At 39.0% G+C, this 21,703-nt stretch overlaps 1 non-coding gene across 1 annotated transcript; it reads left to right on the forward strand.

Annotated features, from left to right (window-relative positions):
- The first annotated feature begins 20,036 nt into the window (after nucleotides 1–20,036).
- LOC112658198 (small nucleolar RNA SNORA18) lies at nucleotides 20,037–20,154 on the forward strand. The gene has a single exon (XR_004818363.1). It is a non-coding gene; the product is annotated as a small nucleolar RNA SNORA18 (small nucleolar RNA).
- The last annotated feature ends 1,549 nt before the right edge of the window (nucleotides 20,155–21,703 follow it).

The raw sequence follows: 21,703 nt of genomic DNA on the forward strand, positions 1-21,703 counted from the left end.
CCAGAATATTCATTGATTTTTATTGCTTGACAGTCTACAACTATAAACTTTTGTGAGGATAAAACTGATTAAACTGTTTTTGGACTACTTTTTGTTTGTGCTGCTGAAATATATTGCTGGGTTTGGGTTTTGTTTTTTGTTTTTGTTTTTTTTAAGATTTTATTTATTCACTCATGAGAGACACCGAGAGAGAAGCAGAGACATAGGCGTTGAGAGAGGCAGGCTCCCCACAGGAAGCCCCATTCAGGCCTTGATCCCAGGACCCCAAGATCACTCCCCGAGCCAAAGGCAGATGCCCACACTGAGCCACCCAGGTGCCCCTAAAATATGTTTTAAATTGTTAATTCTGTGAGCATTTTTTAAAATTATGCAGTTCACACACAAGTTTTTGGTATCTTCTACTTTAAAAGACAAAACTCAGATTATGTAATCTTCAAGTATGCTACCATCATTAATATTCCAAAATTACAACCAAAGTACAGAAGACTAACTTATAAACATCTATTCCAATTTATAAGTTAACATATACCAAGAATCAGCAATGATCAATCGCATGGATATCTTATAAGAGGCAGAAAAGCAAAGAAGAAGAAATGAACAATTTTAAACCTCTGTTATCTGACAAGAACTTTGTTAGGTGCTCTAAACATTTAATGCTCATTTAATACTAATTTTTTTAAAAACTTAAGAAAATAGGTAATATAATCCCTGCTTTACAAATAAGGAAATACACGGTAAGAAAGAGTTCGGTTACTATCAAGGTCATTCATTGAGTAAGTAGTGGAATTTAAAATGGTCAGATCTGAGTCTAGAACCTTTTCCATTTGACATGAGGAATTAGAGGATAATAGGAATATTAGGATATTAGGAATTAAAGGATAGAAAAATAAGAGATACTTAGATACTCTGGGGATGCTAGAGTTAGAAAAACAAAAAGATTATAACTTCTCTCATTTCCCAAAAGTCTGGAGACAGTATCTGGGCTGCTTCTAGCCAGTGTATAGGAGGTTTGCCATTTTCAGAAACTAAGTTTCTAAATCATAATTCAGGGTGGTAGTTCTTAAGAAAGCCCCTCAGAAGTATGCTTTTTCTGACTAGGTTCAATTAGACCTAGGACAGACAACCCTCAGCACATGAATGCTCCTCCTCTCTATCTCCTTGCTCCAGTTAGCACATCTCTGTCCTTGAAAGAAAAAGCCATTTCCAGTACCTTTGCTAAATGTTGGTGGGTTTTTCTTGGGGGGGGGGGGGTGGATGGTCAGCTGAAAATATGCCTTCATTATATAAGTTTGAATACATCCATACCATGGCACCCCACGCAGCTGCAAAAAGTCATGAGGAAACTCTTGCTGTACTACTATGGGATGGTCTACGAGACTACAGATATATTGTTGAATTAACAACAGCAAAAAGGTGCAGAACGCTATATACAGTTTGATGCTGTATGCATACAAAAAAGAAAAGGAAAGTTATAATTGCTTATTATGTGTATATAGAGCGTCTCAGGAAGGATACACACTAAATTGGCAACTGTTTGCTTCCTGGAAAGAGAACAGGGTGCCTGGGACCAGGGATGGGAGGGAGAGGCTGAGGCTTTTCACTGTAGACCTCTTCTATGCTTAGAACTGAGTTCCAAGTATCTGCTTCATTAACAGTGAGAGGGGAAAGATCCCTCTTACTATACAAGAAGACAATAGGTAGTTTGAGCTCACAAAATCTAATCACGAGTCTGATGGAGTCTTCTCATTTCCTACTTTACTCTCTCCCTCTATAGCATGGAACACTGTTGGCTATTCCCTTGGCCTCCTTGACTTAAAATGTCAATTAGACTCATTTGATTTGCCGTATGTCCCTATCATTCCTGAGATTCAGATATCCTGGATAAAAATCAGGGTAAGAGGGGTGCCTGGGTGGCTCAGTCGGTTGAGTGTTTCTTGATTTCAGCTCAGGTCATGATCTCAGGGTTGTGGGATGGAGCCCCAAGTTGAGTTCCTCCCTCAACGGGGAGTCTGCTTGAGATTCTCCCTCTGTTCCACTCGTACCCCCAAAATTAAGAAACAAATCTTTTTAAAAATCAAGCTAAGAAAGTGTCACTGGATTTGTCAAAGAACACTTTGTACAGTACAGTTCATTTCACTCTATCTTGACATGAGTGAAAAATCAAGAACAGGTATTCAATACTACCAAGGTTGTTGCTAGTGTTTGTATCAAAAAATATTAATCCCCAACAGAGCGTCTGGAGCCAGGGGCCTAAATTCAGCCGCAGCCTCAACTCAGTGATTGTGTGGCCCCAGGCGGGCTATTTAATTTCTGTCAACTTCGCTGTCCTTGTCTCTAAAAGCAACTTCATAAAAGTGCTGTGCAGATTAAATGACATCTCTGAAAGGGCCTTTACGGGGTCTGAAGCTCAGTGCAAGTCAAGTACAAGCAAGAGCTTCACCCCAAGTTCAAAGGGCAGGACTGTGCGTTCCATTCAGGAGGCTGCTAATTTGTGCAGGCAGAGATCTTGACAGCTGCAAGGTGCCGTGGGTTGTTTTGGAGTGGGCCTCACAGGCAAGAACCCAGGAGCTGCCCCTCAGTGCCACCATCTTTGGGCTCAATGTGGCTGCACCAGAGACACCCCAAGACCTTTCTAAAGACTGACATCCCTGTTGTTCAAAAGGCTGCCATGACATAAGCTCTAGGGCTTGGGTGTACAGTTCTGTAGACAGCAAGGCGAGATTCTGTACCCCGTTCTGCACCTCTGCCAGCTGCTGGAAGTTGGGGTCAAAGGTGCAGCCCTACGTATACAGAATCATATTCCTCCAGTTAGGGAGGAAGGTCTCCCTTACTAGCCTCTGTGTAGGCAGCAGTTCAAACAGCTCTTCTTGGAATACCACAAAATGTCCCAGGTTGTCTCCAAGCTGTAGTAACAGGAAGGGAAGGAAATAAGTCAACCAATTTTCTCCTTCCTCAGGTGCCATCTGTGATTTGCTCCGAGTCCCTCCTGGCACAGAGTCTGGATGTGATCAGCCCCGTGTGGTCTGCGTGTGGGTGATGCATGCCAGCCGCCACCTCTCCCTTGGCTGCCCATGGGAACAAATCTGCCAGGGTCTACACCCCGTGTATCTGCCTTGGCGTGGACTCTGAATCCTGACGTGCCATCAAGAGCCTGCTCCAGGGTCTCAACAAAGACCAGGATTCAGCCTTATAATCCCTGGCACTTAGGCTCCCTGAATTCAGAGAAATGTTTGATGGCAAACAACTATCATGCTGACATCAGAGCAGATCCAGCCCCAGAGACAATCCTTTGGCTCCAGAACACGTGATGCTCAGGTTTCTAATAAATTGCTTGCGTTTGGGAGGAAAGCAATCCGAAGGTGAGAGTGAAGGAGACCACTTCGAATCTGAAGCTGGTAAAAATAAAGATAATAGTTTTCAAAGAGTAGAAATCAACTCCTGCCTGAAAGGGACCTTTATCCTCTGTCCTGTCCTCTTTGGGCATCAACTCTTCTCACCTGGTATTTGCTTTCCCTCCTCCACCTCCTCATAGATCCAAGCTTCATAACAAAAGAGAACTCCACAGTTGAAAGATTTATCCCAAATACATACAGAAACTAGATGCCCAGGGATAAGCAAGATTAAAAGAGCTTATCTGAATTGCTTTTAAATATTCCAATTTGTGTTCTATCTGGGGGTCCTCATCCACTCTCATTAAGGAGCAATAGCAATGGATCATTTGACCTCAGGCTATGTCCTCATCTCTGCATATCCAGACTGTAGGTCCTGTTTTCCAAAGCTGTAATGAAATTATTTCATTTTAAAAGAAAGAAAAAAGAGAGGATGATAATAAGTGAACAGAACACATCAGGCTTTGGGAGCCCTTGCCTTATTATTCTCTTACATAAAACCTTCTGAAGTTATCAACATTTTTCTTAAAGATTTTATTTAATTATTCATGAGAGACGGAGAGAGCGAGGCAGACATAGGCAGAGGGAGAAGCAGGCTCCCTGTGCAGAGCCTGATGTGGGACTTGATCCCAGGACCCCAGGATCATGACCTGAGCCGAAGGCAGATGCTCAATCACTGAGCCACCCAGGCGTCCCTGAAACTACAAAATTAAAGCCATTCAGAATTGAAGGGGACCCCAAGTGGCCTCGAGGAGAGAAGCTTCACTAATTCTCCTAAAGTCTTCCGTTCACAAGGCAACTGTGAACCCTGACACAGTATTTATAGGAGTTCCACTTACTGAGAATCATCTCTGTGGAGTAGCATGGGTAGTCCTGAAGAGCAGCCTCCACAAATGTAATAAATAGTTCTGCTGGCATCCTTGCAGATAAAGGCACCTGCCACCATGAGGAGAAAACACTAGGAAAGCTTCGTCATCACGAGAAGACTCCGGCATCAGATTGCAGCCAACCTTCCTGTTGCTTATCTGCTGTTTCCTCCGGTGGGTGCCCCATGTACCTGAGGAAGGGGGCCCCTGGTCATCAGCATCACAAGCCACAGCGGGGCTCAGCAGTTCACTCACATTAAGTTTCAGTGGAGATGTTCAGTTGGGTACAAAGGAGAACAGAACAAGGAAAATCAAAATGCCCTGCAAAAGTTCTACCTATTATTACCTGCGCGGTCCAAGGTTGATTTATTTCCCCTTAAGAAGCTTGTGCCTTGGGTGCCTGGGTGGCTCAGTCCGTTAAGCTTCTGCCTTCCACTCAGGTCATGATCCCAGGGTCCTAGGATCGAGTCCCTTCTCTCTGTCCCTCCTCCCCCTCATAGTGTGTCTCTGTCTCTCTCTTTCTCTCTCTTGCAAAATAAAATCTTTCTTTAAAAAAGAGGAGCTTATGCCTCTTGCTGAAGTTATAAAAGCTTGACACAAGTCACTTAAACATCCTTGAAAATATCAAGTATGATGAGCAACCAGCAAGAGTGGTGGCAGTTATTTCAAAATACTGATTATATATGTGTATGTGTCCATGTGTGTATAACATAATATGTGTGTATATTCTGGACATTATATATATACAAACTTATTATCTATAATATTTATATGTTAGAAATATATTAAATACATAATATGAATATATTTTTATACACACACACAGGAGATAGGATAGTGGGATGTTTAATTTTGTGTCAGCTTGATGGTACCACACAGTGTCCAGGTGAAATATTGTTTCTGGATGTGTTTTTGAGGGTGTTTCCTGATGAGCTTACATTTGAGTCTGTGGGCCCAGCAAAGCAGACCGCCCTTCCCTTTGAGGGTGTGTATCATCTAATTCATTGAGTTGTGGACAGAATAAGGGGTGGAGGAAAGAGGAATTTGCCCTATTTTCTTCCTGCCTGCCTTCTCGTCCCTGCCTCCTTGTGCTGGGACACGGGTCTTCTCCTGCCCTTGGACTGAGACTCACACCATTGGCTCCCCTGGTTCTCAGGCCTTCAGACTCAGACTAGAATTCTGCCCTAGGCTTTCTAGCATTTCCAGCTCGCGGACAGCACACTCTAGGACTTCCCAGCCCCCATAATCATGTAAGCCTAGTCCTCAAAATAGATCTCCCATTACACATGTGTTTACATGTATAGATACACATTCATGCTGGAATATATCACATGTAGATATATAAGGATATATATACTTATAAGGATATAGGAATATTCGGTTTCCTATTTCTCTGAGAACTCCAACACAGAGACACTAGATAAACTGGATGGCTAGATGGATAGAGTAGGTTAGACAGACAGAACCAGAGAGCAATAATTTTAAAGTAGCCTGGGCAGCAATAAAAATAATGATTGTCAGGACTCCTGGGTGGCTCAGTGGTTGAGTGTCTGTCTTCAGCTTGGGTTGTGATCTCAGGGTCCTCGGATCAAGTCCTGCATCAGGCTCCCCACAGGGAGCCTGCTTCTCCTTCTGTCTATGTCTCTGTCTCTGTCTCTCTCTCTCTCTCTCTCTCTCTCATCTCTCATGAATAAATAAAATCTTAAAAAAAATAATAATAATGATTGTAACCACCACTGACTGAGCCTCTTCCCATGCTGAGAACTGGCCAAGCACTTTACATACAAACCTGGGGCTGCAGCCATGTGGGGAGAGGACTGAAAGGCCCTGCTGTGGACTTAAAGCATCACCATCCTTCAAGAGCTCTACTGCATCCATGACACAGCCACAACAGCTATGTTCTTTTTTTTTTTCTTGAGATTTTATTTATTTATTCATGAGAGACACGGAGAGAGAGGCAGAGACACAGGGAGGAGAGAAGCAGGCTCCCTGTGGGGAGCCCGATGTGGGACTCGATTCCAGAACCCCAGGATCACACCCTGAACCAAAGGCAGACGCTCAGCCACTAAGCCACCCATGCATCCCAACAGCTGTTTTCAGTATCGAACACCGTCTCAGTTTTCTCTGAGCCACATGACAGAGAACTGAATCCCTTAACATTGCTTGTATTTAGATGTGGGTGAGGACAAGGACAAGAGTGAAGAGAAGCCACTGGAGGAAGATCATCACCAGTAAAGGGGGAAGAACTAGGGTTGATTTCATGAAGTCCTGATACTAAAGAGAGAAGACTATGACACTAGAGTCACAATGAGTCCTCACTGACCTTTTGGAGACTGAACCCTCCTTGATCCATGAAGCCTGGCCACAGATGTTCCTAGGCTCCATGGGCCTGGCAACAGGATTGTTATCTCGGTCTGTATGAGTCCTCACAGTGAAGCCACCTAATCTTTTAAGACCATCAAAAGAATTATTACTGGTTTTATTTTATTTTATTTACCTGAGAGAGAGAGAGAGAGAGAACACGGACGGAGAGGGAGAGGCAGACCCCCACTGAGCGCAGGGCTTGATCCCAGGACCATGGGATTATGACCTGATCCAAAGGCAGACGCTTAACTGACTGAGCCACCAGGCGCTCTTAAGGGTTATACTGTTAAACTATCAACCAACCAAGGTCAGTTTCTAGTTCAATGAAATCTGAATTATTTGAGGAATGATCACTTCTTCCAATACAACCTCGAGACCGCATTGGCAGGGCGGGAAGCAGACAGTGCTGCAGACACTGTGTTTCATGGGGAACGTCTGGCCTGGCTTCTCCGTGCTGGTCTTGCCTTGTTGCTGGTCCTGGTCCTCGTCCCAAATCTCACAAGCACTTCTCTTTAGCCTCAGTATCTCTACCAACTTATCCACACTCGCGGCCTTACTTCCTTTCTGACAATGAGATTCTGATCCTCCTGGAGTTGAGAGGCAAAAAACACTGATTTTAAAAAGGGGAAAAAAAATATATCACATTGACCAGAGCCTTCCACGGCCATCTCTTTCTTGCACACATTACCAAGTCTTCGTTGACTTTTGTCTACTTCCCTCAGCCAATCTACAACCAAACAAAAGCCACAGTGGTCTGGCCTCCTTTCCAGGGACTGCCGAAAACCTCAGGCCAGCCCAGGTTTGTCTGTGGGGGGGGTTACCCTCTTTCGAATGTTAACAGATGGGATGCTCTGAGGCACACCGCTGGCCTTAATCGAAAATCATTTTGTGTTTTTCTCATGCCTGGGACTTTGGATGGCTATGGGCCTAGGGAGATTTCAGTGACCCCTTAGCCTGGACTCAGATCTGTTGCTGTTATTAGGAAGTCCTGAAGATATGTAAAACTTGATTTTGAAGAAGATACTATTTCTTCGGGTGTGAAAAATGCTTTGCGTTAGTTTAGGTCTGTTAACATATTATTCGTAGGAGTCCCTCTCCACCAGGCCAGATCTTCCAATGCCTGTTACAGAATCTAAGTGCTAAAGGTTCACAATATATACACTTCCCTACTCACTAAGCCATAAGGTGTTACCCAGTACAAAATCAAAGTTTTAGTCATCTCGGTCTCCCCCCCACCCCCACCCCCCGCCTACTAGCATGAGGCCTGATATTTGAAAAAGGCTCAGGAATCATGAGGGAAGGAGAGTGGAAGGGGTGAGAGGGTGGCACGAATGAAAGCATTTTAGGACCAGACATCGAAATTATATGTTTGATATTATAAAATCTCCTGAACACACCCATCATGGAGAGGAAGCACAAGCTGTCCTCACTTTTCCTGACCACTACAGTTTTTTCTCAGGTCAAATTATCCTTTGAACCTGTACATTCTGTCACATTAGGGAAAAAAAAATGAAATCATCAAAGTCCTCAGCCAGCCTCCACGTAGGACCAGGACTGACCTGTTTGTGCTAACAATGTGGCTATTCTCTTCGTGTTTTTAAGGAAATGTTTGGAGATGTCACTGGGCTGTGTGGTCTAACTGGGTGTCCTCTTAGATGTCATCCCACTGAGAGTTATTCTAGAACAGTGCTACTCTGGCTATAATAAGTACATGAGTTACTTTTAAGCTAAAATTTAAATGTTAAATTATGTAGCTAAAGCTTCTATTTAAAAAAGTGACTTGTACTAGCCAAACAAGGTCTATTTTAAGAATTGGCAACATCATTATCTATGTTTTCCAATGTGCTTGAAATTGTACATACTGTGCTTTCAACTACTTCACTGAAGTTCAAAATCAACATTATTAACATGCAAAACAAAAACTAATTTTTACTGAGAAGATTTCCACAGAAGTCAGGTGTCTATGAATTGGATTTCCAGCAGAAATGACCTTGGTGAGGTGAGCAATGATAACTTTTGGCTAACAGCAGGATGACATGATAGGTAAAGTTACCTCTAAGTTGGCAGAAAGTCAATATAATTTATCCTGAAAAGAATTCTAATTTCTCACAAGTGAAGGACAAGTAGATCACCCTCATGGACTTTATACTCTAGAAAGAGGACACAACATAAATAATAAATTTGATAAATTACCTATTATATAAAAAGATTATATAATTCTATTGGAAAAAGAAAAAGTTCTACAAGGTCAGGGATGGGAAATGGGTTTGGGAAGAGTAGTATTAAATGGTCCAGGGCTGGCTTTGTTGACAAAGTCAGAGTTGAGAAGAGACTTGAAGGAGATGAAGCTTTGAAGAAATGCTTTGAGATTTCTTCAAAAAAGAAACCTTCCACCATGACCTCAGCATACAGGATCAAGTGGCCCTCCAGGATTCCAGTAGAGACACAGGGGCTAAGGACAAGAAGGCAAACAGTCCTAGCATTTTTCTGCTCTTCATCAGGGTGAGACGCTGGTGCAGTTCCACATCAACTATTTAGCAATGTTCCCAACCATGCACATCAGTGGTAGTGAGCTTGTATGCAAGCATGTGTTCCAATGACAAAGTCCCTTCTCTTTCTACTGGCCCTGCCTGCATCTCTAGTATTTTGGGGTCCCTAGCATCATCCTCCATGGACAACTATAAGGGAAGCTTTATATTAGGGTCATTCTTTTTTTAAAATATTTTATTTATTTATTCATGAGAGACACACAGAGAGAGGCAGAGACATAGGCAGAGGGAGAAGCAGGGTCCCTGCAGGAAGCCCAATGCAAGACTCAATCCCAGGACCCCAGGATCATGACCTGAGCCAAAGGCAGATGCTTAACTACTGAGCCACCCAGGTATCCCTATACTAGAATCATTATATGAATTTCTATATCCATATTTGAGATATAGTAATGGCAGTAAAAACTGGAATCAGGACTTGTTTCCATATTTACAAAACTGAACTTTCATCTGAGAAGTCTACCACTGAACAGACTTAAACCATACTCACAATTGATAATAAGTAGATCAAGTGATCACCCAACACTATATGTCTTAGGCAATTTAGGCTGCTATAACAAATTACCATAGGCTGGGTAGCTTAAACAACTAATATTTATCTCTCACACTTCTAGAGGCTGGGAAGTCTGAGATCAAAGTGCCAGCAGATCCAGTGTCTGACAAGGGCCCCTTTCTGGTTGGCAAATATCCATTTTCTTGTTGTATCCACACATGGTGGAGAGCAAAGGAGGAAACAAGCTCTCTCTCATCTTTTCTTATAAGGGCACTAATCCCATTCATAAGGGCCCAACCCTTATGACTTAATTATCTCCCAAAGGCTCTACTACCTAATACAATTATGTAGAGAGTTGGGATTTCAACATATGGATTTGGGGCGGGGGAATACACTCAGCCTATAACACTATAAAAATCATTTTTAACAATATTATTAATGTAGATTGACTGCAAGTCTATAAATGTCTATATACTTCAGCCTTCATTATATTACACATTCAGTTGTTGCTTGTGCTTTCAAATTTTAAAAAACCATTGCTCAAGTTCTCATTTCTCTTTGAGTATCCATGAGGGCTGCCAAATATCCGGTTAACCTTAACCCAAACCCCAGTGCCATGGGCTGAAAGAGTCAAAGGCCTTCCATGTCTCTCTAGATATTCCTGTAATTTAATCCCTCTGATTTCATATCCCCTGGTCTTCCCTCACTGCCCTCTCCAACCCATGTGCATTCAGAGCCCAGCTCCTACACTGGGTGCATGTGGTAAAACACACTATAATAAAATTTACTATATTGGAATGTACCATCAATTGGCACTATTCACAATGGTGTACAACTGTCATCACTATCTGGTTCTAGTTTTCATCACCCCAGACAGAGACCTCATAATCATGAAGCACTTGCTCTGCAACCACTACTATACTTTCTGTCTCTATGGATTTGGCTCTCCTGGATATTTCATGGAAGTGAAATGATATACTATGTGGCCTTCTGTGCCTGGCCTCTTTCACTTAGCACAGTGTTTCCACAGTTCGTCCATGTTGGGGCATGTCTCAGTATTCCATTCCTTTCAATGGCTGAGTAATATTCCCCACCATATGGATATACCACATTCTATTCATGCGTTCATTCACCAATAGACCTATGGGTTATTTCCACCTTTTGGCTACCATGTATAGTGCTAGTATAAACATTCATTTGCCAGTTTTTTGTTTTCAATTCTTTCTTACATTAATTTTTGTTTCTTTTTAAGGCCACTCATTCCAAGTATGACAGGAAGCTGGTAGGTTTCCTAATGATGTGGGAGATGGTGAAGCAGTCAAGAGGAGTCACATTACAAAGTGAGCTGCCTTCCCTCATCTCTCTGGCTCCAGATCTGGGTCTCCTACAGGCGCCAGGGACAAACCTCCCGTCTTTTCACTCCTATTTGTTCTCTTCCCAGTGAGGTCCCTTGAGGTCTCTTTTTTTTTTTTTTTTTTTTTTAACCCAAGAAAATTTGTCAAGGAAATTCTTCTAAACAAAATAGGCTTCTTGCTGAAAGGAATTCTGCTAAATATAATTTTCTTCATCTTGTTACATAAGGACCTACACATAGGAAATAAGCTGATAAACCCTAGAAGCCAGAAAGCACATCTCATCATGGTTTCCATATGATGAGGGTAAAGACACTGAGCAGAGGTCATTTCTGCCCTTTAGGTAACCCATTAGTTAACTGGGTACTAATAGGCAATGGAACTGGGACCTAAATCAAGAAAAATATCTTTGTGGAATGTAACATAAATAGAAAGTAAAAGAGTAGGAAGCTCTCAAACAAATCAAAACATATGTATCACTCTTTTCCCTACAGAACACCAAGAGGTAAGTCAAGATCACCAGAAAATCTAGAATCTGGCTAAAATCAAAATGCAAGAGTTAGCTTGACACAGCCAGTGGAAACATTCCAACAATTGAACATAGAACAACAAGTCAATCTCAACAGTGGCTGTACTAGCAAGAAAGAAAACAGAACAATTTTTCGGTTGAGTTACAAAATATTTGCTGATGCCTACTATATGCCAGATGCTGTATGAAGCTCTAGGGGAGTCACACTCAGCCCATCCCTCAAAGGATTCCCATTGAGGAGAGAGAGAGAGAGCCATCTAGACAAACAATTTTAAGGTTATAGGCTACTAGACTGAAAAGATATTAATGAAAAATGTAGACAAGTATAGGGATGATAGCAGAACAGGCACATTGCACCACACAAGAGAACTGTTGATTATACATAAGCCTTTTTAACTTCATGTCTTCTAGCTCTTCTGTTGCAGTCTTATTTCAAGCCCTCATGACTCTCATTTCATCTCCTGAATGTATTTGCTAATGGCTCTTTCAGACTCCTCAGCTCTCCTCCCTGCAGTCTGCCCTCCACTCTCACCTCGCTTACTCACACAAAATTTAAATCTGGTAATAATGACCATTCACTGACCATTTTCTAGCATCAGGAATTGTTCACCATTTTACATTACGTCATTCAATCCATCCTTTACAAATGAGGAAACTGAATGACAGAATTGATAATTTGCTCAAGATCACTGAGCTAGTAAAATTAATAAGCTAAGTGGTACAGCTGAGATTCAAAACCAGTTGTGTCTGAACTCTTTTGCTTAACTATTGCCATATATTGCCTCCTTTAGCAGCCAAAATTCTTGATATGTAAACTGATTTAAACAGAGAAGGGTTTTATTTTAAAAAATATTAAGCATAGTCCTAATTCTACTTAAGATATAGAAAATGACAAGATACCCTAACAATATGAAAACTGAATGATTTAGAATATAAAATTTTTCCTTTCGTTGAGATAATCAGATCACAAAATTCTCATAAAAGCTGCAGATAGAGAATATACATTGAAAAAAGCCCTCCAGGATCCAGGGCAACTTACTACACATAGGTCATAGCAACTTACTACCAGAAGAATTTTAAGTCTGTGGGATATCACAGGTAAACATACAAACAACAAAACTGAAGCCATCCACACTTCTGATTAGACTAACCCAACTCTCCACAGTAATGGACTGATAGAATAAAACATGTACCTATTTCTGGTTTATCTCATTCTCTACTGCGCTATCCACAATGTCCAGCATCCGGTGAAAAATTACAGGGGCAGCCCAGGTGCCTCAGTGGTTTAGCACCGCCTTCAGCCCAGGGCCTGGTTCTGGAGACCAGGGATTGAGTCCCACATTGGGCTCCCTGCATGGAGCCTATTTCTCCCTCTGCCTGTGTCTCTGCCTGTCTCTCTCTCTCTCTGTGTCTGTCATGAATAAATAAATTTTTAAAAATTACAAAACATAGTCATACCTCAGATACTGTAGGTTCAGTTCCAGACCACTGCAAAAAAGGGAATATCCCAATGAAGTGAGTCAAATGAGTTTTTTGGTTTCCTAGTGTGTATAAAAGGTATGGTTACACTATATTATAGTCTACTAAGTGTGCAATAGCATTATGTCTAAAAAATACCTTCATAAAAAAAAAACCATTGCTAAAAAACTTTATTGCTAAAAAATGCACCTTTTCACTGGTGAAGGGTCTTGCCTCAATATTAATGGTTGTGATGGATCAGAGTGATGATTGCTGAGGTTGGGATGGCTGTGGCAATTTCTTAAAATAAAACAATGAAGTTTGTGAGTTTCCTTCCACAAGTGATTCTCTATAGCACGAGATGCTATTTCATAACATTTTATCCACTGTAGAACTCCTTTCAAAATTGGAATCAATCCCCTCAAATTCTGCTACTTATTTATCAACCAAATTTGTATAATATCCTAAATCTTTTGTTGTCATTTCAGGAGTCTTCACAACATCTTCACTAGGAGTAGATTTCTATCTCAAGAAACTACTTTATTTGCTCATCCATAAGAAGCAACTACTCATCTGTTCAAGTTTTATCATGAGATTGCAACAATGCAGTGACATCTTCAAGCTCTGTTTCTAATTCTAGCTCTCTTGCTATTTCCACCACATTTGCAGGTACTTCCTCCAGTAAAGTCTTAAACCCCTCAACATCATCTGTGAGGGTTGAAATTAACTCCTTCCAAACTCCTTTAAATGTTAATATTTTGACTTCTTCCCATGAATTATGAATGTTCTTCATGGCATCTAAAATAGCAAATCCTTTTTTAAAAGGTTTGCAAATTCAGTTTTCCCAGATGCAGCAGAGGATTCACTGTCTATGGCAGCTATCACCTTACAAAATATATCTCTTAAATAATAAGACCTGAAAGTCAAAATTACTCCTTGATTCATGGGCTACATAATGCATGTATTAGCAAGCATGAAAACAACATTCATCTCATTCTACATCTTCATCAGAGCTCTTGGGTCACCTGAAGCATTATCGATGAGAAGCAGTATTTAGAAAGAGTTGGATTTGTTTATTTGTTTGTTTTTGAGCAGTAGGTCTCAACAGTAGATTTAGAATACCCAGTAAACCATGTTGTAAACAAAGTGTACCATCCAGGCTTTGTTGTTCCATTTATAGAGCACAGGTAATATAGAGTTAGCATAATTCTTAAGAGCCCTAGGATTTTTGGAATGATAAATGAAACTGGCTTCAACTTAAAATCACTAGCTGAATTACCCTATAATAAGACAGTCAGCCTATTCTTTAAAGCTTATTTGAAGAAATAATAGCTGAAACTTTCCCTAGCCTGGAGACATCCAGGTTCAGTCATCACAGAGAGTTCCAAACAAGGTGAACCCAAGGAAGCCCACACATGACATATAATAGTTAAAATGTCAAAGATTAAAGATAAAGAGAGAATTTTTAAAGCAGCAAAGAGAAGTGATTAGTTGCACATAGGAGAAACCCTATAAGGCTGTCAGCTGATTTTTCAGCAAAAACTTTGCATGGCAGGAGGGAGTAGTATGAAAATATCCAAAGTGCTGAAAGGGGGGAAAAAAAAACCCTATAACCAGGAATACTCTAACTGGCAAAGTTATAATTCAGAATTGAAGGAGAGAAAAACAGTGTCACAGATGACCAAGTTAAGTTTATCTCCACTACCCTGATCTTACAAGAAATGTTAAAGAAAATTCTTTAAGTGGAAAATAAAGGTAATAATTAGAAGTAAGAAAATAATGAAAGGAAAGGAGATTCACAGAATAAAAAGCTGGAATAGGCAACATTATACATCAAACAGGGAGGCAAGGAGTAAAAATGAGGTTCTTTGAAAATGTGTTCAACTTAGACCATCAACTTAACATAGACTGCCATATACTCAGGATGTTATATGTGAACCTCATGGTAACCACAAACCAGAAACCTATAGTAGATACACAATAAACAATTAGAAAGCAAGCACACTACTATAGAAAGTCATCAATTACAAGGAAAGAAAGCAAGAGAAGAAGAAACAAAGAAGAACTACAAAAGCCAATAGAAGATAATTAACACAATGGCAACAAATACCTACCAATTATTACTTTAAATGTAAATGGTCTAAATGTTCCTTTTGAAAGACTAACAAGAGACAAAGTACACTAAATAATAAGGGATCAATCAAACAAGAAAATTTAACAATTATAAATATTTATGCACCCTACATTGGAGCACCTAAGTATATGAAGAAAATCTTAACTGACATAAAAAGAGAAATTGACAATAATACAGGTGGACTTGAGCAGGTGGACTTCCCAGGTGGACTTAATAAATACATATAGAACATTCCATCCAACAACAACAACAACAGGACATTCATTCTTTTGAGGTGCACATGGAACATTCTTAAGGATAGATTACATGTTAGGCCACAAAACAAGTCTCAATGAATTTAAAAAGATGAAAATCATATCAAGCATCTCTTCCAACCACAATGGAATGAAACTAGAAATCAATTACCAAAAAAAAAAAAAAAAACTGGAAAAACACAAATACGTGGAAGCTAAGGCACACGCTACTAAACAGCCAATGGGTCAATGAAAAAAAATTCAAAGGATATCAAAAAATACACGGAGAATTATGAAAACGAAAACACAATAGTCCAAAATCTTTAAGATGCAGTGAAAGCCACACTAAGACATTTAGAGCAACAAAGGCCTACCTAAAAAAAAAAAAACAAAAACAAAAAAAAAAAAAAAACACACCAGGAAAAATCTCAAACAATCTAATCTTACACCTAAGTGAACTACAGAAGGGACAAACAAAGCCCAAGGTTAGTAGAAGAAAGGAAGTAATACAGATCAGAGGGAAAATAAATGAAATAGAGATTTAAAAAAATAGAAAAGATCAATGAAACCAAGAGCTGTTTTTTTGAAAAAAATTAAACAAAATTGATAAACCCTTAGCCATCCAAAAAAAACAAAACAAAACAAAACAAAACAAAATAGAGAAGACCCAAATAAATAAAATCAGAAATGAAGAAGTACAACCAACATCACAGAAATATAAAGGATTATAATACTACAAAAAATTACATGCCAAATAATTAGACAATTATATGCCAAATAATTAGACAACCTACCAAATGGATAAATTCCTAAGAACATATAATCTTCCAGAACTAAATCAGGAAGAAATGGAAAATCTAAACATATCAATTAGTAGTAATGAAATTGAATCAGTAATGAAAAGCTCCAAGGGGCGTCTGGCTGGTCCAATTGAAGAGCATGAAACGCGTGATCTCAGGGCCATGAGGTCAAGTTCCATGTTGGGTGTAAAGATTACATACTTATACACATACATACAGACATACACACACAAAATTTTTAAAAAACAACAACTCCTAAACAAAAGTCCAGGACCAGATAGATTCACAGGAGAATTATACCAAGTATTCTTTTTTTTTTTATACCAAGTATTCAAAAATAGTTAATAGCTATTCTCCTCAAACTATTCCAAAAAGGAGAAGAGTAAGGAATGCTTCCAAATATGTTCTACGAGTCCCGCATTATCCTGATATCCTGATATCCAAAACCAGACAGACACGACAAACAAAGCAAACTATGGGCCAATATCACTGATGAACATAGATGTAAGAATCCTCAACAAAATATTAGCAAATTAAATTCAACAATACATTAAAAGGATCAATGGGGTGCCTGGGTAGCTCAGTCAGTTAAGAATCTTACTCTTGATCTCAGTTCAGGACTTGATTGCAGGGTCATGAGTTCAAGCCCTGCATTGGGCTCCATACCCAGCATGAAGCCTACTTTAAAAAAAAAAAAAAAAAAAAAAAGGATAATTCACCATAATTAAGTGAGATTTATTCCAGGAATGTAAGAATTGTTCAATATCCACAAATAAATCAAGGTGACATATATTAACAAAACGAAAGATAAAAATCGTATGATCATCTCAATAGATGTGGAAAAGCATTCGACAAACTTCAACATCTTTGTGATTAAAACTCTCCACAATGTGAGAAACTTAAGGGCCACATAGAAAAATTATATAGCTAACATCAGGTTCAATGGTGAAAAATTGAGAACTTTTCTTCCAAAATCAGAAAGACAAGGATCTCCACTCTTGCCACTTTTGTTCAACATAGTACTGAAAGTCCTAGCTACAGCAATCAGACAAGATATAAAAGGCATCCAAATTGGTAAGGAAGAAGTAAAACTGTCACTATTTGCAGATACCATGATACTATAGAGAGAAAACTCTAAAGAGTCTACCAAAAAGCTATTAGAGCTGATAAATAAATTTAGTTTCAGGCTACAAAATTGATGCACAGAAATCTGTTGTGTTTCTACACACTAAAAACAAAGCAGCAAAAAGAGATTAAGAAAATAATCCCATTTACAACTGCATCAAAAAGAATAAAATACCTAGGAATAAACTTAACCCAGGGGGCCAAAGATCTGTACTCTGAAAACTACAAAACAGTGATGAGAGAAACTGAAGATGACGCAAACACATGGAAAGATATTCTGTGTTCATGGACTAGAAGAACAAATATTGTTAAAATGTAGGGCCATTTTACTGCCCAAAGCAATGTACAGATTCAGTGCAAACCCTTTCAAAATACCAACAGCATTTTTCACAGAACTAGAACAAATAATATTAAAATTACAGGGAACCACAAAAGCTAAAGCAATCTTGAAAAAGATTTTAAGATATACTACAAAATTATAATAATCAAAGCAATACGGTACAGGGACAAAAACAAAACAGATCAGTGGAACAGAATAGAGAACTCAGAGAACTGAGGGCTAGAGAACCCACACTTGTATCATCATTTAACTATGGCAAATAAAGCAAGAATATACAATGCAGAAAAGACAGCCTTTGTAACAAACGATACTGGGAAAACTGGACAGCTACATGAAAAAGAATGAAACTGGATCACTTTCTTACACTATACACAAAAATAAACCCAAAATAATAATGAAAGACCCAAATATGAAACCTGAAGCCATAAACTCCTAGAAACTACAGGCAGTAATTTCTTGGACATTGGCTTTTGCAACATATTTATGGATCTGTCTTCTCAGGCCAGGGAGACTACACCAAATTAAAAAAAAAAAAACTTCACTCAACAAAGAAAACTATCAACAAAATGAAAAAGTAATCTACTGAATGGAGAACATTTTTGCAAATGATATATCCATTAAGGGGTTAATATCCAAAATATATGAAGAACTTCTACAACTCAACACCAAGAAACCCCAAATAATCCAATTAAAAAATGGGCGGAGGATCTTAATAGACATTTTCCCAAAGACATACAGATGGCAATCAGATACATAAATTGCATTTCCCTGATGATTAGCAAGGAGCATATAAACACCACAATGAGAAACCACTTCACACTTGTCACAATGGCTAGTATTGAAAAGGTAAATCACAAATGTTGGTGAGGATATGGAGAAAAAGGAACATCTGTGCACTGTTGGTAGGGATGTAAACTGGCACAACTACTCTAGTAAACAGTACAGGGTTTCCTCAAAAAATTAAAAATAGAAATGCCATATGATCTAGTAATTCCACTACTGTGTATTTATCCAAAGAAAATGAAAACTAATTTAACAAGAACAACAGATGGAGAATTTCAGCAGATAGATGAAAATTTTAAGTCAAATGAAAACTCTAGAAATAGGGATCCCTGGGTGGCGCAGCGGTTTGGCGCCTGCCTTTGGCCCAGGGCACGATCCTGGAGACCCAGGATCGAATCCCACATCAGGCTCCCGGTGCATGGAGCCTGCTTCTCCCTCTGCCTGTGTCTCTGCCTCTCTCTCTCTCTCTCTCTCTCTGTGACTATCATAAATAAATAAAAATTAAAAAAAAAAAAGAAAACTCTAGAAATAAAAACATATCAGATATGAAATATTCCTTTAATGGGTTTATCAGCATACTCAACAAAGCAGAGAAAAGATTTAGTGAATCTGAAAATAGGTAAATAGGTAAATAGAAATTATCCAAACTGAGGCACAAAGAGAAAAAAAGAGAGGGAAAAACACATTCAAGATCTTGTGAAATCATTACAAAAGGAGAAAAGATAAATAATGGGGCAAAATAAATATTTAAAAATAGTTATACATTTTTCAAAATTCATGAACCACAAAACCAAGAAGCTCAGAGAACTCCAAACAGAATTAAACACACACACACATATACACACACCCCCACACACACACATCAAACTGCTGGAAATCAATATTCAAGAGAAAAACTAGACAGCAATCAGGGAATTAAGAAATAATGACCTTGGGCAGCCCCGGTGGCGCAGCGGTTTAGCGCCGCCTGCAGCCTGGGGTGTGATGCTGGAGACCTGGGATCGAGTCCCACATCGGGCTTCCTGCGTGGAGCCTGCCTCTCCCTCTGCCTGTGTCTCTGCCTCTCTCTTCACTCTCTCTAAATAAATAAATAAATAAATCTTAAAAAAAAAAAAGAAAAAGAAATAATGACCTTATATAATAAGGAAGAAAGACAGCAAACTTTCTCAGAAAAAAATTGTAAACCTGAAGATAACATAAGTGACAATGTCTTACAGTGCATAAACAACAGCAAAAAAAAATAAGTCCACTCGGAATTTTTATGCCCAGAAAAAAATCTTCCAAAAATAATGATTATATAAAAATTTTTTAGACAAAGAGAATGCCTTACCAGCTCTTGTGCATTATGAATGTTAAAGGGTAATTCTTCTGGCAGAAAGATTGAAACTAGATTGAAATTTGGATTCATACAAAGGATTGAAGAGTCCTAAAGATGGTAAAAAGTGGAGATAGATTTTTTTTTTATTTTTGTTTAGGATTTTTGAAACATTATTAGTTGTCTAAAGCATAAGTAGTAACTATGCATTGTGAGTTTAATAATATACAGAGAGGCAAAAAGTAAATCAATAGCACAAAGGATAGAACAGAAGAAATGAGACTATACTATTAGAAGATAAATTATTTGGTTGAGGTCTGTCCCAATGGGGCTTTTTCTATAGACCTATATTGTTGGAAACGTCTCATAGTTTCCTTTTTTCACAGAACTGTGTGTTAGATCCGTCTGAAAGAACTACAAGATATATCTGCTAAAACTCTGTGAAAGACCTAATAGAAACATTTTAAAATCTTAGATATTGGCATATCCCAATAATCTGTATAGTTCTAGAGTGTAATAGTTTAGGGGTGAAAATTATTTGAACTCATTCACATTGAGGATATTTGAAATTGAGAACCAGCCAGATCCATCTACTAACCCTAAACGTGGCCCTGAAGTAAATAAACTGAATCTCAAAGATTACAGAACTGATAGTGACAACTGTGGACTAAATAAAGTTCTTTTTAAAAGAGCTATTTTAAAGATTATAATTCTGACTTTGGAGGAACTACAGTAATTGGCAGTGGAAGGAATCACATGTAAAATTCCTTAAATAAAAATTTGTTGACTTTGGAGTGCCTGGGTGGCTTAAGATATGCTCTCTCTCTCTCTCTCTCTCTCTCTCTCTCTCTCTCTCTCGAGCACGCACGCGCTCTCTCTCTTTCTCTCTCCCTCCCTCCCCCACACACACTAAAATAAATCTTTAAAAAACGTATTCACTTGGCTAAATGTGAAAAGTTAAAGATGTTTATTGTGAATCCAAAGCAAGCACTTAAAGAAAAATACAAGATTACATGTAACTAATAAGCCAATAATAGAGACAGATGGAATTATTTAAAATACCCAACTAATTTGAAAGAACATAGGAAAACAGAATGAAAGCAGAGATAGGATAAGTAGAAAACAACTAGCAAGATGGAGATATAAATCCAACCATAGCAATGATTATATAAAATATAAATAATCTAACACAATTAAAAGGTAGAGATTGTCAGATTGAAAGAAAAAACCATCCACAAGGATGTCACTTTTTTTTTTTTTTTAAGATTTTATTTATTGGGGATCCCTGGGTGGCGCAGCGGTTTGGCGCCTGCCTTTGGCCCAGGGCACGATCCCAGAGACCCGGGATCGAGTCCCACATCGGGCTCCTGGTGCATGGAGCCTGCTTCTCCCTCTGCCTGTGTCTCTGCCTCACTCTCTCTCTCTGTGATTATCGCAAATAAAAAAAATTAAAAAAAAAAGATTTTATTTATTGATTCATGAGAGACGCAGAGAGAGAGGCAAAAACATAGGCAGAGGGAGAAGCAGGCTCCTCAGAGGGAGCCCCATGTAGGACTCTATCCCCAGACCCAGGACCAAGCCCCAAGCCAAAGGCAGACAGACTCTCAACCACTGAGATACCCAGGCATCCCAAGGTGTCACTTTAAACATAAAGATACAAAAATTAAAAAATAAAAAAATAAACATAAAGATACAGATATATTAAAAATAAAAGAATGGGAAAATATTTACTATGTGAACACTAGTCAAAAAGAAGTTAGAGAGATTATATTAATGTCAAACAAAGATAACTTCAGAATATTTCCAAAGGTAAAGAGAAGCATTTACCTATGGATAAAGGCGCCAATTCATCAAGAAGACCTAATAGTCCTAAATACCTTTGCACCTGATAGAGCAAGTTATGTAACGGACAACTGATAGGACTAAAAGGAAAAAACAGACAAACACACAACTATATATGGAGACTTCAATGTTCT

Source organism: Canis lupus, chromosome 8 (genome assembly GCF_003254725.2).
Source record: "Canis lupus dingo isolate Sandy chromosome 8, ASM325472v2, whole genome shotgun sequence".
Classification (NCBI taxonomy): Eukaryota; Metazoa; Chordata; class Mammalia; order Carnivora; family Canidae; genus Canis; species Canis lupus.